The 13823-nt window shown below is 40.6% G+C and overlaps 1 protein-coding gene across 5 annotated transcripts in view; it reads left to right on the top strand.

Moving 5' to 3' along the window:
* The window catches only part of RASGEF1B (RasGEF domain family member 1B), a 562507-nt gene that overhangs the window by 327626 nt on the left and 221058 nt on the right, over positions 1-13823 (top strand). The window contains exon 1 of one of the 5 annotated variants that reach the window (XM_087434491.1): positions 10589-10732. The exons of the other annotated variants lie outside the window; for them this stretch is intronic. The gene's annotated coding sequence lies outside the window, so the exon portion shown is untranslated. Of the gene's footprint in view, positions 1-10588; positions 10733-13823 lie in introns of those variants that run through there. 5 annotated transcript variants of the gene reach the window in all.

Genomic DNA, 13823 nt, shown 5'->3' with positions numbered 1-13823 from the left:
TCTGCTATCTGGAGGCAATACTTTTTGTTTTATGGAAAAATGATTTTTTTTCAGTAGATTAATATGGGCACGGCATATTTCTGTGGTGGGAATGTGGAGTGAGGCTAGGATTTAGAGTTGGAAAAACAGAGAACTAGGTAGAAGCAAAATGGATCCTAATAGAGTCTATGTTTCCTTTAGAAAAGAAGAAAAGACACAGCTGCTCCTGTGAATCTTAAATAAATAAATAAAGATTTGTTGTTTAATTATTCAGTTACATACACCCTGTTAGTGATGAGAGTGAAGAGAACTGAATATCTATTTAAATTAAACTGTTGCAGGGTATTCTTTTGGACATTAGCTACTTCTCTGACTTACCCTGGGAAGTTTGCTTTCTGGGTTGGCATCAGCCCAGTCGTGATGGTTGTGTTGTCCTTGACAGCGTAGAATTTAGGGGGTGGGGAGCGAGTGGGGCCCAGGAGGGAGGGAGACTTGGGACACCTTTCTTATCTTCCCATGATTTAGTCAGGGAAGCACATGCCCTATGAGAAAGCAAACCCCTGCCTGCCTCTGTGATATAATGTACCCTGTAATTCTAGGGCAAAGTCATCGTTCCTTTGGTTGCTTTTGAGACATGTTCTTTTAAACCAAAGTTGGATTCTTCCACGAGATTCTCTACCCCAAGTTTAAAGCTCTCTCTGATCTATCCCCAGTTCACTGCAAGCTTTTGTTCCGTTGCCAAGGTTGCATAGCTGTCAGTTACAGGACCCAGGTGCAATTTTGCTAGCAGCTAAATTTGGTCCCTTGATAATTACCAAAGGCAATGGCTTCCAACAGAGGCTGCCCTGGCCTTGGACTTGTTGTGTGGTCAGATTACTAATTGCTGCCTCTGATGTTTGTCACAAATGCCTAGGAATAAAGATATTCTAGTCTCAGATTCTTTTTTCTACCCCTCCTGTGAATTTGAAGTTGCACATAGATGGCCCTAAAGGGGGGCAAGTAGGTTGCCTGAGGTCGTGGTTCCTCTCTGGGTGTCACCTTCCTCATCTGATAAAGGAGAGGGTTGTCTGAGGTCATTGAGGCTCTAACACACCAAGACATCAAGACATCAAGACATCACAACATCCACATCTTATCACTGTTTTCCTCCCAAGTTCCTGCTCACATCCCCTCCACTCTGTGAGGCCTCTTTGTCCAGACTCCCCTGTCTCCATCAAAATTAATTTCTCTCTTTGCAATATCATCTCACCGTGTCCTATTATCACCCTCACCACAGCCCACTTTGTATTTTAGGCCTTGGATCTGTGTCTGTCTCCCTGACCAGACTGTTGATTAACTCCTGGGTATCAGGGCTGCTCATGTCTTATTTATCGTTCCATTTCTTTTAGTGCTTTCTGCACTGCAGGCAGGCACTTGAGAAATGTCTGAGTTGAACAAAACTTCTCACGTGCAGTCACAAGGAAACAATCTGTAAGCAAGTCCTTAGGAATACAACAGGTAAAATCTCAATTCCTATTAACCTTTTTAGAAGCTTAGCAATTGAGGAGGTAGTTAGCTCCTTGCTTCCAGATCAAAGTTAATTAAAAGGACAGATGGCTCCAAGAATTCTAGCTCCCTAATGCATTTTTGGAGTTCTGTAGCAAACAAGGTTATTTCAATTCCTGCCAGATTAATGACCCCACAGAGAAGCAGCCTGTACAAATATTCCAGAGATAGCAAGTCTTGGAATCTGTTGAAAACAGACACCAATCAGAGCTCTCTTTTACCCTATTGGGGTAGAAAATTCAAAATGATATCATTTCAGTGTACTCTCAAAGACTTACTGAGTCCATAGTATGTTCAAGGTATTGCAGGACAAACAAAGCCAAAGAGAACACAGCTTCTGCTCTTAGGAGCTCGCAGCTTTATAGAAAGTTATAAGAAATCACTTACGTGACTCTAATCTGACACTGAGTTTAATAAGTGCAATAAGCAAGTAAGAAAATGCCAGTTATGGGATTCAGAGGGGAGAAAGCTCACATCTGACTGGACTGATTCAAAAAAGCTTCTTGGACAACGTAGAGTTTGAGAATGGCATTGAAGTATGAACACAATTTTAGTAGATAGGGGAACTGTATGAGCAGAGATGAGGAAGTGGGAAAACCTGGAGCATAGAAATAATAGTCCAGCTTATTCAGAGTGAAGACTACGTATGTCAGAGTGATGGGAGATAGGATGGGGAGGAAGGGGCGTTCATGCTGTAGAGGATATTGGATCCCAAATGAATGGCTTGTCCTGAAATTGGTAGGCAATATGGTGCTAGAAAAGGATTTTGATCAGGGAAGTGAGTATTTTAAACCAGAGGTTGGCAAACTTCTGCCAGTGGGCCAAATCAGCCTGCTGTCGTATTTTATTAGAACACAGCCATGCCCATTTATTGATATACTGTCTGTGGCTGCTTTTGGTCAACATGGGAGAGTTGAGTGGTTGTGACAGAGACACATACATGGCCACATGGCCCACAGAGCCATAGGTATTTACTGTCTGACGTTTTATAGAAGTTTGCTGACCCTTGATATAAACATCATTCATTCATTCAGCCATTCATTCATTTACTCATTTATTGACTAATTCAACAAACATTCAGCATTTACTGAGAGCATTTACTGATATGCTCTGGTATTTTTTCCCCATTATTTAATTTAAAGTTGGGTCCTTATTCAAATTGCCCTTTAGAATTTTTCAGAGAATTTAAATTCTTCTGTAATTCATTATTAGACATGCAGTTTCTTCAAATGCCATAAAAATGTTCCTTTTTCAAGCATTCTTGGCCAATCCTATGAGGGCTAAAGTTCAAGCAATATTTATATCAATGATTCAAGTACAAACTGATAATATAAGATTATAAATTAAATATGCAACAGAGAAGGTTACTATAATGTAAGTTAAAGACAGGGAGACCAATTGTGATATATAAGTGAAAATTAGTTTGGCCTCTTTATTGATAACTGCTTGTCTTACCTTTCCTCGAAGGAGAGATGGCAGCAGAAGGAAGACTGTGGTCCAGTCTTCCCACAGCCTCACCACCACCACCACCACCTCTGCGGCTACTGTTACCACCACTACCTCTACCACTTCTACTATTACTTCTTGTGATGTTCAGCTATGGAACACGACAGTAATCCTATGATGACTGTACTGTCTGCTCAGGCTGCCATAACAAATACCACAGACTGGGTGGCTTAAACAACAGAAATTTATTTCCTCACAGTTCTGGAGGCTGGAAGTCCGAGATCAAGGTGTCAACTGGATTGGTTTCATTCTGAGGCCTTGTCTCCTTGGCTTGTAGATGGCTGTCTTCTCCCTCTGTCTTAACATGATCTCTTCTCTGTGTGCCCACATGTCTACATCCTAATCTCTCCTCTTCTTATAAAGACATCAGTCATATTAGATTAGGGCCCACCCTAATGACCTCATTTTACTTTAATCACCTCTTTACAGACTATCTCCAATTATAGTCCCATTCTGAATTACTGGGGGTTAGGACTTCAGTGTATGAATTTGGGGGGACTCAATTCAGCCCATAACAATGACCAATTTGTAGGATATGTGTTTGTTTTAATTTTTGAGTTTAATTCAAATGATAACTGTTTATGAGAACCTATTACATTTTAGGAAGTACACTGATCTCAGTTCCATTTGTGAGCAAAAATTGTGACACAGTGTGTCTGTGGAACAGAGAAATCAGTCTACACGTGTTAAGCCATGGCTTCCACCTCTTCAGCACCGTCCTTTGCCCAGTTGACCTCCAGCAGACACCTCTAGTCTCCCTCACACTAATGCTGTCAGATTCATCTTTCTAAAGGGCAGCTCTGATCATGTCTCTCCCACTACTGTGAGCATTAAAAGGGAAGGGATAGTGTCTGATTTATCTACGAATCTTAGGAGCCTAGCTCATTGCCTGGTGAATAGTAGATACTTAATGAATGTTTATAGAAATGCAAATGAGATACTACATGCATAAAATAGGTGCTGTTCTGGTTACTAATGTTGCATAATAAGTGACTCCAAAATGTAGTCACTCCAAACAACAACCATTTTATTGTTCATGGATTCTGTGGATCAGAAATTCCAATAACACACAGCAGAGGTAGCTTGTATTTGCCCCACATATCCAGAATCTGGCTGAAGAGATTTGAAGGCTTGGAATGACTTGATGGCTAGGACTTTTTCACTCCCATATCTTGCACTTGGGCGCTACTGACCCGGGAATGCCACCTAGAGCACCTACTTGTGGGTTCTCTGTGGGTTTAAGCCTCACAGCCACAGGGTAAGCAGACCTCTTACCTACCGGCTTAGGGCTCCAAGCATGAGTGTTCTGATAGAGAGGGCAGAAGCTGCATTGCCTTTTATTACCCAGCCTCAGACATCACACAGCATCCCATCCACCATACTCTCTTGGCCAATGTGTCACAGGCCTGCCCAAATTCTTTTTTTTTTTTAAACCATCAGTATGTTTTTATTATTTGTTTTTTTTATTTTTAATTTTTTGTTTATTGCAGTAACATTGGTTTATAACATTGTAAAAATTTCAGGTGTACATCATTGTACTTCTATTTCTGCATAGATTACATCATGTTCACCACCCAAATACTAATTACAACCCATCACCACACCATGTACCGAATTACCCTTTCACCCTCCTCCCTCCCCCCTTCCCCTCTGGTAACCACCAATCCAATTTCTGTCCCTATGTGTTTGTTTATTGTTGTTATTATCTACTACTTAATGAAGGAAATCATACGGTATTTGACCTTCTCCCTCTGACTTATTTCACTTTGCATTATACCCTCAATATCCATCCATGTTGTCACAAATGGCTGGATTTCATCGTTTCTTATGGCTGAGTAGTATTCCATTGTGTATATATACCACATCTTCTTTATCCATTCATCCCTTGATGGGCACTTAGGTTGCTTCCAAGTCTTGGCTATTGTGAATAACGCTGCAATGAACACATGGGTGCATGTACCTTTACAAATTGGTGTTTTCAAGTTCTTTGGATAAATAGCCAACAGTGGAATAGCTGGATCATATGGTAGTTCTATCGTTGATTTTTTGAGGAATCTCCATACCGTTTTCCATAGTGGCTGCACCAGTTTGCACTCCCACCAGCAGTCTATGAGAGTTCCCTTCTCTCCACATCCTCTCCAACACATGTTGTTTCCTGTCTTGTTAATTATAGCCATTCTGACGGGCGTGAGGTGATATCTCATTGTAGTTTTGATTTGCATTTCCCTGATAGTTAGTGATTTTGAACATCTTTTCATGTGTCTGTTGGCCATCTGTATATCTTCTTTGGAGAAATGTCTGTTCAGGTCTTTTGCCCAATTTTTAATTGGGTTGGTAGTTTTTTTGTTGCTGAGATGCATGAGTTCTTTATATATTTTGGAGATTAAGCCCTTATCAGAAGTATGGTTTGCAAATATCTTCTCCCAATTGTTAGGTTGTCTTTTCGTTTTGTTGATGGTTTCCTTTGCTGTGCAGAAGCTTTTTAGTTTGATGTAGTCCCATTTGTTTATTTTTTCTATTGTTTCTCTTGCCCGGTCAGACGTGGTGTTTGAAAAGATGTTGCTAAGACCGATGTCGAAGAGCGTACTGCCTATGTTTTCTTCTAGAAGTTTCACAGTTTCAGGTCTTACATTCAAGTCTTTAATCCATTTGGAGTTAATTTTTGTGTATGGTGTAAGGTAAGGGTCTACTTTCATTTTTTTGCATGTGGCTATCCAGTTTTCCCAACACCATTTGTTGAAGAGACTTTCTTTTCCCCATTGTATGTTCTTGGCTCCTTTGTCAAAGATTAGCTGTCCATAGATGTGTGGGTTTATTTCTGGGCTTTCGATTCTATTCCATTGATCTGTGTGTCTGTTTTTGTGCCAGTACCATGCTGTTTTGGTTACTATAGCTTGGTAGTATATTTTGAAATCAGGGAGTGTGATACCTCCAGCTTTGTTCTTTTTTCTCAGGATTCCTTTAGCTATTCAGGGTCTTTTGTTGTTCCATATAAATTTTAGGATTCTTTGTTCTATTTCTGTGAAAAATGTTGTTGGAACTTTGATAGGGATGGCATTGAATCTATAGATGGCTTTAGGAAGTATGGACATCTTAACTGTGTTAATTCTTCCAATCCAAGAGCACGGAATATCTTTCCATTTCTTTGTGTCTTCTTCAATTTCTTTCAGAAATGTTTTATAGTTTTTGGTGTAGAGATCTTTCACCTCTTTGGTTAAGTTTATTCCTAGGTATTTTATTCTTTTTGTTGCAATTGTAAATGGGATGGTATTCTTAATTTCTCTATCTGCTACTTCGTTGTTAGTGTACAGAAATGCAACAGATTTTTGTATGTTGATTTTGTATCCTGCAACTTTACCATATTCGTTTATTACTTCTAAAAGTTTTCTGGTGGATTCTTTAGGGTTTTCTATATATAAAATCATGTCATCTGCAAATAGTGAGAGTTTCACTTCTTCCTTTCCAATTTGGATCCCTTTTATTTCTTTCTCTTGCCTGATTGCTCTGGCTAGGACTTCCAGTACTATGTTAAATAGGAGTGGTGACAGTGGGCATCCTTGTCTGGTTCCTGTTCTTAGAGGGATAGCTTTCAGTTTTTCACCATTGAGGATGATATTAGCTGTGGGTTTCTCATATATGGTCTTTATTATGTTGAGGTACTTTCCTTCTATACCCATTTTATTCAGAGTTTTTATCATAAATGGATGCTGTATCTTGTCAAATGCTTTCTCTGCATCTATTGAGATGATCATGTGATTTTTATTCTTCATTTTATTAATGTGGTGTATTACGTTGATTGACTTGCGAATGTTAAACCATCCCTGCATCCCTGGAATAAATCCCACTTGATCATGGTGTATAATCTTTTTAACGTATTGTTGTATGCGATTCGCTAGTATTTTGTTGAGGATTTTTGCATCGATGTTCATCAGTGATATTGGCCTGTAATTTTCTTTTTTTGTGTTGTCCTTGTCTGGTTTTGGTATCAGGGTAATGTCAGCTTTGTAGAATGAGTTAGGGAGCTTCCACCCCTCCTCAATTTTTTGGAAGAGTTTGAGAAGGATAGGTATTAAGTCTTCTTTGAATGTTTGTTTGATAGAATTCACCAGGGAAGCCGTCTGGTCCTGGACTTTTATTTTTGGGGAGGTTTGTGATTACTGTTTCGATCTCCTTACTGGTGATTGGTCTATTCAAATTCTCTACTTCTTCTTGATCCAGTTTTGGAAGGTTGTATGATTCTAAGAATTTATCCATTTCTTCCAGATTGTCGAATTGGTTGGCATATAGCTTTTCATAGTATTCTCTTATGATCTTTTGTATTTCTGAGGTGTCTGTTGTAACCTCTCCTCTTTCATTTCTGATTTTACTTATTTGTGCCTTCTCTCTTTTTTTCTTGGTGAGTCTAGCTAAAGGTTTGTCAATTTTGTTGATCTTTTCAAAGAACCAGCTCTTGGTTTTATTAATTTTTTCTATTTTTTTTTTTTTTGGTCTCTATTTCATTTATTTCTGCTCTGATTTTTATTATTTCCCTTCTTCTACTGATTTTGGGCTTTGTTTGTTCTTCTTTTTCCAGTTCCTTTAGGTGCATTGTTAGATTGTTTATTTGAGATTTTTCTTGTTTGTTGAGATAGGCCTGTATTGCTATAAACTTCCCTCTTAGAACTGCTTTTGCTGTATCCCATAAATTCTGGCATGTCATATTTTCATTTTCATTTGTCTCCAGGTATTTTTTGATTTCTTCTTTGATTTCTTCGTTAACCCAGTCGTTGTTCAGTAGCATTTTGTTTAATCTCCACGTATTTGTGGCTTTTCTGATTTTCTTCCTATAGTTGATTTCTAGTTTCATACCGTTGTGGTCAGAAAAGATGCTTGGTATTATTTCAGTCTTCTTAAATTTATGGAGACTTGTTTTGTGTCCTAATATGTGATCAATCCTGGAGAATGTTCCATGTGCATTTGAAAAGAACGTATATTCTTCGGTTTTTGGATGGAATGCTCTGTATATATCTACTAGGTCCATCTGTTCTAGTGTGTTGTTTAAGGCCAATGTTTCCTTATTGATCTTCTGTTTGGATGATCTATCCTTTGCTGTAAGTGGAGTGTTAAAGTCCGCTACTATTATTGTGTTACTGTCTATTTCTGTTTTTATATCTGTTAATAATTGCTTTATATATTTAGGTGCACCTACATTGGGTGCGTAGATATTTACAAGTGTTATATCCTCTTGTTGGATTGTTCCCTTGATCATTATGTAATGCCCTTGTCTTTTTTTACAGTTTTTGTTTTAAAGTCTATTTTGTCTGATATGAGTACTGCTACCCCAGCTTTCTTTTCATTGCCATTTGCATGGAGTATCTTTTTCCATCCATTCACTTTCAGTTTGTGAGTGTCTTTAGGTCTGAAGTGTGTCTCTTGTATGCAGCATATATATGGGTCTTGTTTTTTTATCCAATCAGCCACCCTGTGCCTTTTAATTGGAGCATTTAGTCCATTGACGTTTAAAGTAGCTATTGATAAGTATGAACTTACTGCCATTTTTTAACTTTTTTGTTTTTTTCCTCAGTGTTTTAGTAGTCCTTCTCTGTTCCTTTCTTCTTCTATACAGAATTGATGGTCACTTTAGTTTGACCTCTGTCTGAAAGCTGTACTCTTTAACTCCCCTCCTCCCTCCTTTTATGTTTTTGATATCCTATCTAACCTCTTTTTTGTGCATTTGTATCCATTATGTTCTAATCATGGAAATAGATAATTTTTCCTATTTGTGGTCTTCTCTTTTCCCCTTAAATCATTCCCTTTAACATTTCTTGTAGAACTAGTTTCTTGGTGACAAACTCCTTTAATTTTTGCTTATCTGGGAAAATTTTGATCTCTCCTTCCATTTTGAATGATAACCTTGCTGGGTAGAGTATTCTTGGCTGTAAGTTTTTTCCTTTTAGCACTTTAAATATATCGTGCCATTCTCCTCTAGCCTGTAAGGTTTCTGCTGAGAAGTCAGCTGATAGCCTTATGGGGTTTCCTTTGTATGTAACTTGACCTTCTCTTGCGGCTTTTAGGATTCTCTCTTTATCTTTAATTCTGGACATTTTGATTATGATGTGTCTTGGTGTGGGCCTCTTTGGGTTTATCTTGTTTGGGGCTCTCTGTGCCTCCTGTTCCTGGATGTCTGTTTCCTTCCTTAGGTTAGGGAAGTTTTCATCTATTATTTCTTGAAATAGATTCTCTGCCCCCTTGTCTCGCTCTTCTCCTTCCGGGACACCCATAACATGGATGTTAGTGTGCTTGCTGTTGTCCCAGAGGTCCCTTAGACTGTCCTCAGTCTTTTTAATTCTTTTCTCTTTTACCTGTTCAGCTTGGGTAATTTCTTCTAGTCTTTCGTCCAGCTCACAGATCCGTTCTTCTGTATCCTCTACTCTGCTTTTGAGTCCCTCTAATGAATTTTTCATTTCCAGTATTGTATTCTTCATTTCTGATTGGTTCTTTTTTATATCTTCCATTTCTTTGTTGACATTCTCACTGAGTTCATCTATTCTTCTCCCCAGATCAGTGAGCATCCTTAACACTCTTAGTTTGAACTCTCTGTCGGGTAGGTTGCTCATTTCTGTTTCACTTAGTTACTTTTCTGGGGTTTTGTCCTGTTCCCTTACTTGGAATGTATTCTTTTGCCTCCTCATTTTGCCTCTTTCCCTGTGCTTGTGTCTACATATTAGGTAGGTCAGCTACGTCTCCTGCTCTTGGATAGGTGACCTTATGTAAGTGATGCCTTAGGAGGCTTCCAGTGTGCTTCCCTCAGTTCTCAATGTTCCAGGGGTGACCCCTATGTGGGCTACGTGTGTCCTTCTGTTGTGGCCTGTTTGCTCTTTCTGTAGGCGCCCAGGGAGGCTGAGTTATGCTCCTGGCCAGCTGTTGTAATGCTCAGCTGCTTGTAGTTGTTGTGGGCCCTTCAGTCTCTTTATCAGGTGTGGGGAGCCCCAGTACAGTTGGCTGCAAGTTCTAATACCACATTTGTGTTGCAGTATTTCTTTTAAGTGAGTAGGCCCCCACCGTGGCAGGTTGTTAGACTCAGGGCCTTAGAATTGCTGTAAGCCTCTAGCCTATTAGGTCTCTTGTCAGCTCTCTGAGGATTGCAGCTGGGTGGGGCTGGCCTCAGGCACAGGAGCACCCAGTTGTTTCAGGCTTTGGAAGGTGGGGCAAACCTCCTATGTGGGTCTTTGAGAAGCACAAATCTTCTGCAGCTGACAAGCCCTGCCGCCCACAGGTCCACACACACAGTCAACACAGTCCTGCCCCATGTGAGCGCCCTGACCTCCCCAAGTGGACCCAGTCTCTCCACGGCAGGAGCCCCACACACTCTGCCACCGCCCCACACTCTCCACCCGCTCCTTGTGCACACCCTGCCCCGCTAAAGTCGGCTCAGTTGCCAGGCTGCAGAGAATCCAGTCACCAATCTATGCAGGCCCACAAGTTGCCTGAGGGCTTGTTGTTGGGTGGGGCCAGTCTCTAGGGTGGGCTGCCTGCCCTGGCTGAGCTGGATTAAATTGGTGCTCTAGCAGGTGGGGCAGACCCTGGGCTAGCAGGCCTCAGGGAGAACTCCAATGGCATCTGTGTCAGCACGCCCACACCAGGCCACAACAATGGCCGCCGCCAATGTCCCAGTCCCTGGAGAGGTCTCACCCCTCACCGAGATGCACTCAGGGCCTATTAGGTGAGTCTCTTGTCACCAAAGCACTGTGCACCTTTCTTTCTGGTGATTTTAGGATGCTTTCTGAAACGGGTGAGTTTGTGCGCAGGCCCTTTAAGAGCCGGTTTTAGTTTCTTTGTGAACCGGGTTTTCTGGGGGTGCTCCCCAATGCTTTAGCAGCAGGCAAAGTCAGATATTATGCCGCTGGTGTCGATTGTGCTGGGTCCACAAAATGCCCCACAGCGGGGACGCTCCCCGGCTCAGGGCCCCGCGCCTCCAGGGAGGCTGCGTACCTGTGGGCTGCTCCCCGAGGCCATGACATTGGCGGCTTGTGAAGGCGGCGTTTTTCCTCTCTAGAAGGGAGTCTCTGCCTCTTCCACCTCAGTTAGGATTGTCCGTTGTTGCAGGAGTTCCTCTTATCCAGTTTTCAGTTCTGTCTCAGGGGTAATTTTTCCACAAGTAGTTGTAAATTGGCTGTGTCCACGGGAGGAGGTGAGTTCCGAGTCTGCTTACGCCGCCATCTTGACTCCGCCCCCCAGGCCTGCCCAAATTCAAGGAGACTACCACCTGATGGGGAATGGTACTCTCACATAGCATAAGAAAATGTGGGATGGGAGTTATTGTCATGGTCATCTTTGGAAAACAAAATCTGGCATTTAAAAAAAAATCAAACCTACGAAATCAACAGTTGCTACACAGAATTCTTTATAGTCACCAAATGTCAAAAAGGCTTGAGGATGAACACTAAATTATTCATCTAACGTCAACAATAGAGAAATGGTCGAATAAACCCTCTCATTGGTCTTATCCACCTATCAAAAATGCCATTTACAAAGATTTGTAGTAACATGGAAATGTTACCTACAATACTGGTTAAGCTGGATTGGAGAAAGCAACTTGTCTTGTGGCCACAATCCAGTTTCCTATTAATTCTGTTCCTGAGTTAAACTCTTTTACCCAGAATTATAAGCCATCCTACTCCAGGATAGAGGAGCCAGGATATATGCTTATGCAGTCATACAGATCCTGGAGCAAGATCACTGTATGTTGAGATTTTTAACCCATTAACTGCCCCCCAATGGATATGCGGACCAATGAACTATGGATGTCAATGTCACCAGCTGACCAATCAGACCCATCACTGCTGCCACGGAGGTGGAGAAAGGGGCTGGAAGTGTTTCTGCTACATTTTCCCTTTAAGGGAGAACTTTCCCCCTCAAGTGAAGTATGAGTAGCATAGGTATGTTCCCCAGCTAACATTTATGTAATAAGTGAAAAAGCACATAATAAAAATATGTGATTATAATTGTATATATAATGTGTGTGTGTTCTATATAGCTCTCTATATATACTTATATATAGTTATATCATCAAATTTGATATATATATAGCGATACGTAACACACACATGCACATATGCATGCATATTTAAACCCTATGTATAAAAAAAGGAGACTGAAAGAAAATACACCAAAATAATAATACTAGTTATCCTTTGGTTGTCAGGCTATAGACACTTTTTTCTTTTCTCCATATTTTAGTCTTTATAAAATTTGTCTATAACTAATATGAATTACTATTTAATGAAAAAGTATACTTACTAAAATTTAAAAAGTAAATTATTAAAATACTGAGCCCTAGACAAGTTATGTATAACAAAACAGTTGACACTTCCCACTGTCTCGTTGGAATAAGCTCTGCCGTAGAATTACTGTAAGAATTAATGAAGCACTTTAAGAAGGAATATTCTAAGAATAAATTTCTTTTTCTGGAAACTAAAAAAAAAAGTCAGAATCTAAAACTTGACTAGTCTATGAAGAAGTGAAGAACTATCTAATAAGGAAAAATCAGAATACAGAACAGATAAAAGTACAAAATTCTAAACATAAATATATTATAAACTTTGTTTATTTCCAGAAGGATTATACCAATATGGCAACACTGATTATCTTTGGGTCTTAGACTTATGAGTGCCTCTTGTTCTCTTATTAATACTTTGCTATGTTTCAATGATGATCATGTATTACTTTAGTAATTTGAAAAAAAAAGAGAAAGAGTGAGTTCATGAGCTAGCGTGCTATTGAGATCAACGAGAGGTCAAATCAGTGTACTGAGTTGGACTTGGGTTTGGTTAGCATAATTTTTGCTGGCAAGATAAAGAAATTTCTTCCAATAAGTAAGGTAGCAGAATTGAACACTTTTTTCCCCAGGTTGAGCTTGATCCCTGGCCTGGGTTTGGGCCAACAGTCTGGGGCTTCTTGAAAGTGGATAACAGCCATTGTCCCCACAAAGGCGTAAAGCGAGGTTCCCCTGCAGATGCCCACGGAATGTGGACCGTGGGCCTGAGCTATGTTTTCTTTGGCCTAGCTAGTATTTTAAGAAAATTGGGAATTTAGAGTAAAAATCTAAAATTCTGGCTTCTGAACATATTTGCATTCCAGTGTGGACACCAGCTACTGGTGTAAGGTAAGGGGGTGTAGCTGCCACTGGTCCCTGTGGTTTCCCCAACACTAGTGTAGAATTGTGGTTCAATTCATCAGCACACTTGCACTGCTCCTTCAAATAGAAAGCCAGGCGATGGGCACCTCGTGTTTCAAGAAAAGAGCTTTCTTGAGGGAGAGGTGAGGAGTTAAATGTTTCACGTGAATGCATTGGCCTGTTTACTCATTCAGGTCACCTGCCTCGCCCTGTAGTCATTTGAAGTGGAGATCTTCCTGTGGACATTGGGGAAGTAGTGCTGAGAGTCTCTCAAGGGATAACAGAACCCACAGGGAACACAGTTCAGGACCAGGCTGAGTGAGCCTGAGGGAAGGATGAAATTGGAGGAATACTACACACATCCCTCTGTCATCCTCCCAGAAGTTTTAAGGAGATCTTGACCCTGGTGAAAAGCTGAGTCAGTCAGAGAGGCTTGGTTATGCTCTGGAAGCAAACAGCCCCCAAATCTCGGTGTCTTATGGCAGCGGGTTTTATTTCTTCCTCACATCACACATGTCCATCGTGTATGAACTGGGGGCTCTGCTTCATGCCGTTATCACTTCAGCACTTCAGCCAACAAAGCAGACCCCACGTGGAACATTGCCAATAGCTGTGGTAGAGGGAAAGACAGCTATGC

The sequence above is a fragment of the Ceratotherium simum genome, chromosome 8, assembly GCF_057802395.1.
Source record: "Ceratotherium simum simum isolate JZ-2026a chromosome 8, ASM5780239v1, whole genome shotgun sequence".
Classification (NCBI taxonomy): Eukaryota; Metazoa; Chordata; class Mammalia; order Perissodactyla; family Rhinocerotidae; genus Ceratotherium; species Ceratotherium simum.
This window is presented reverse-complemented; position numbering and strand designations above follow the sequence as displayed.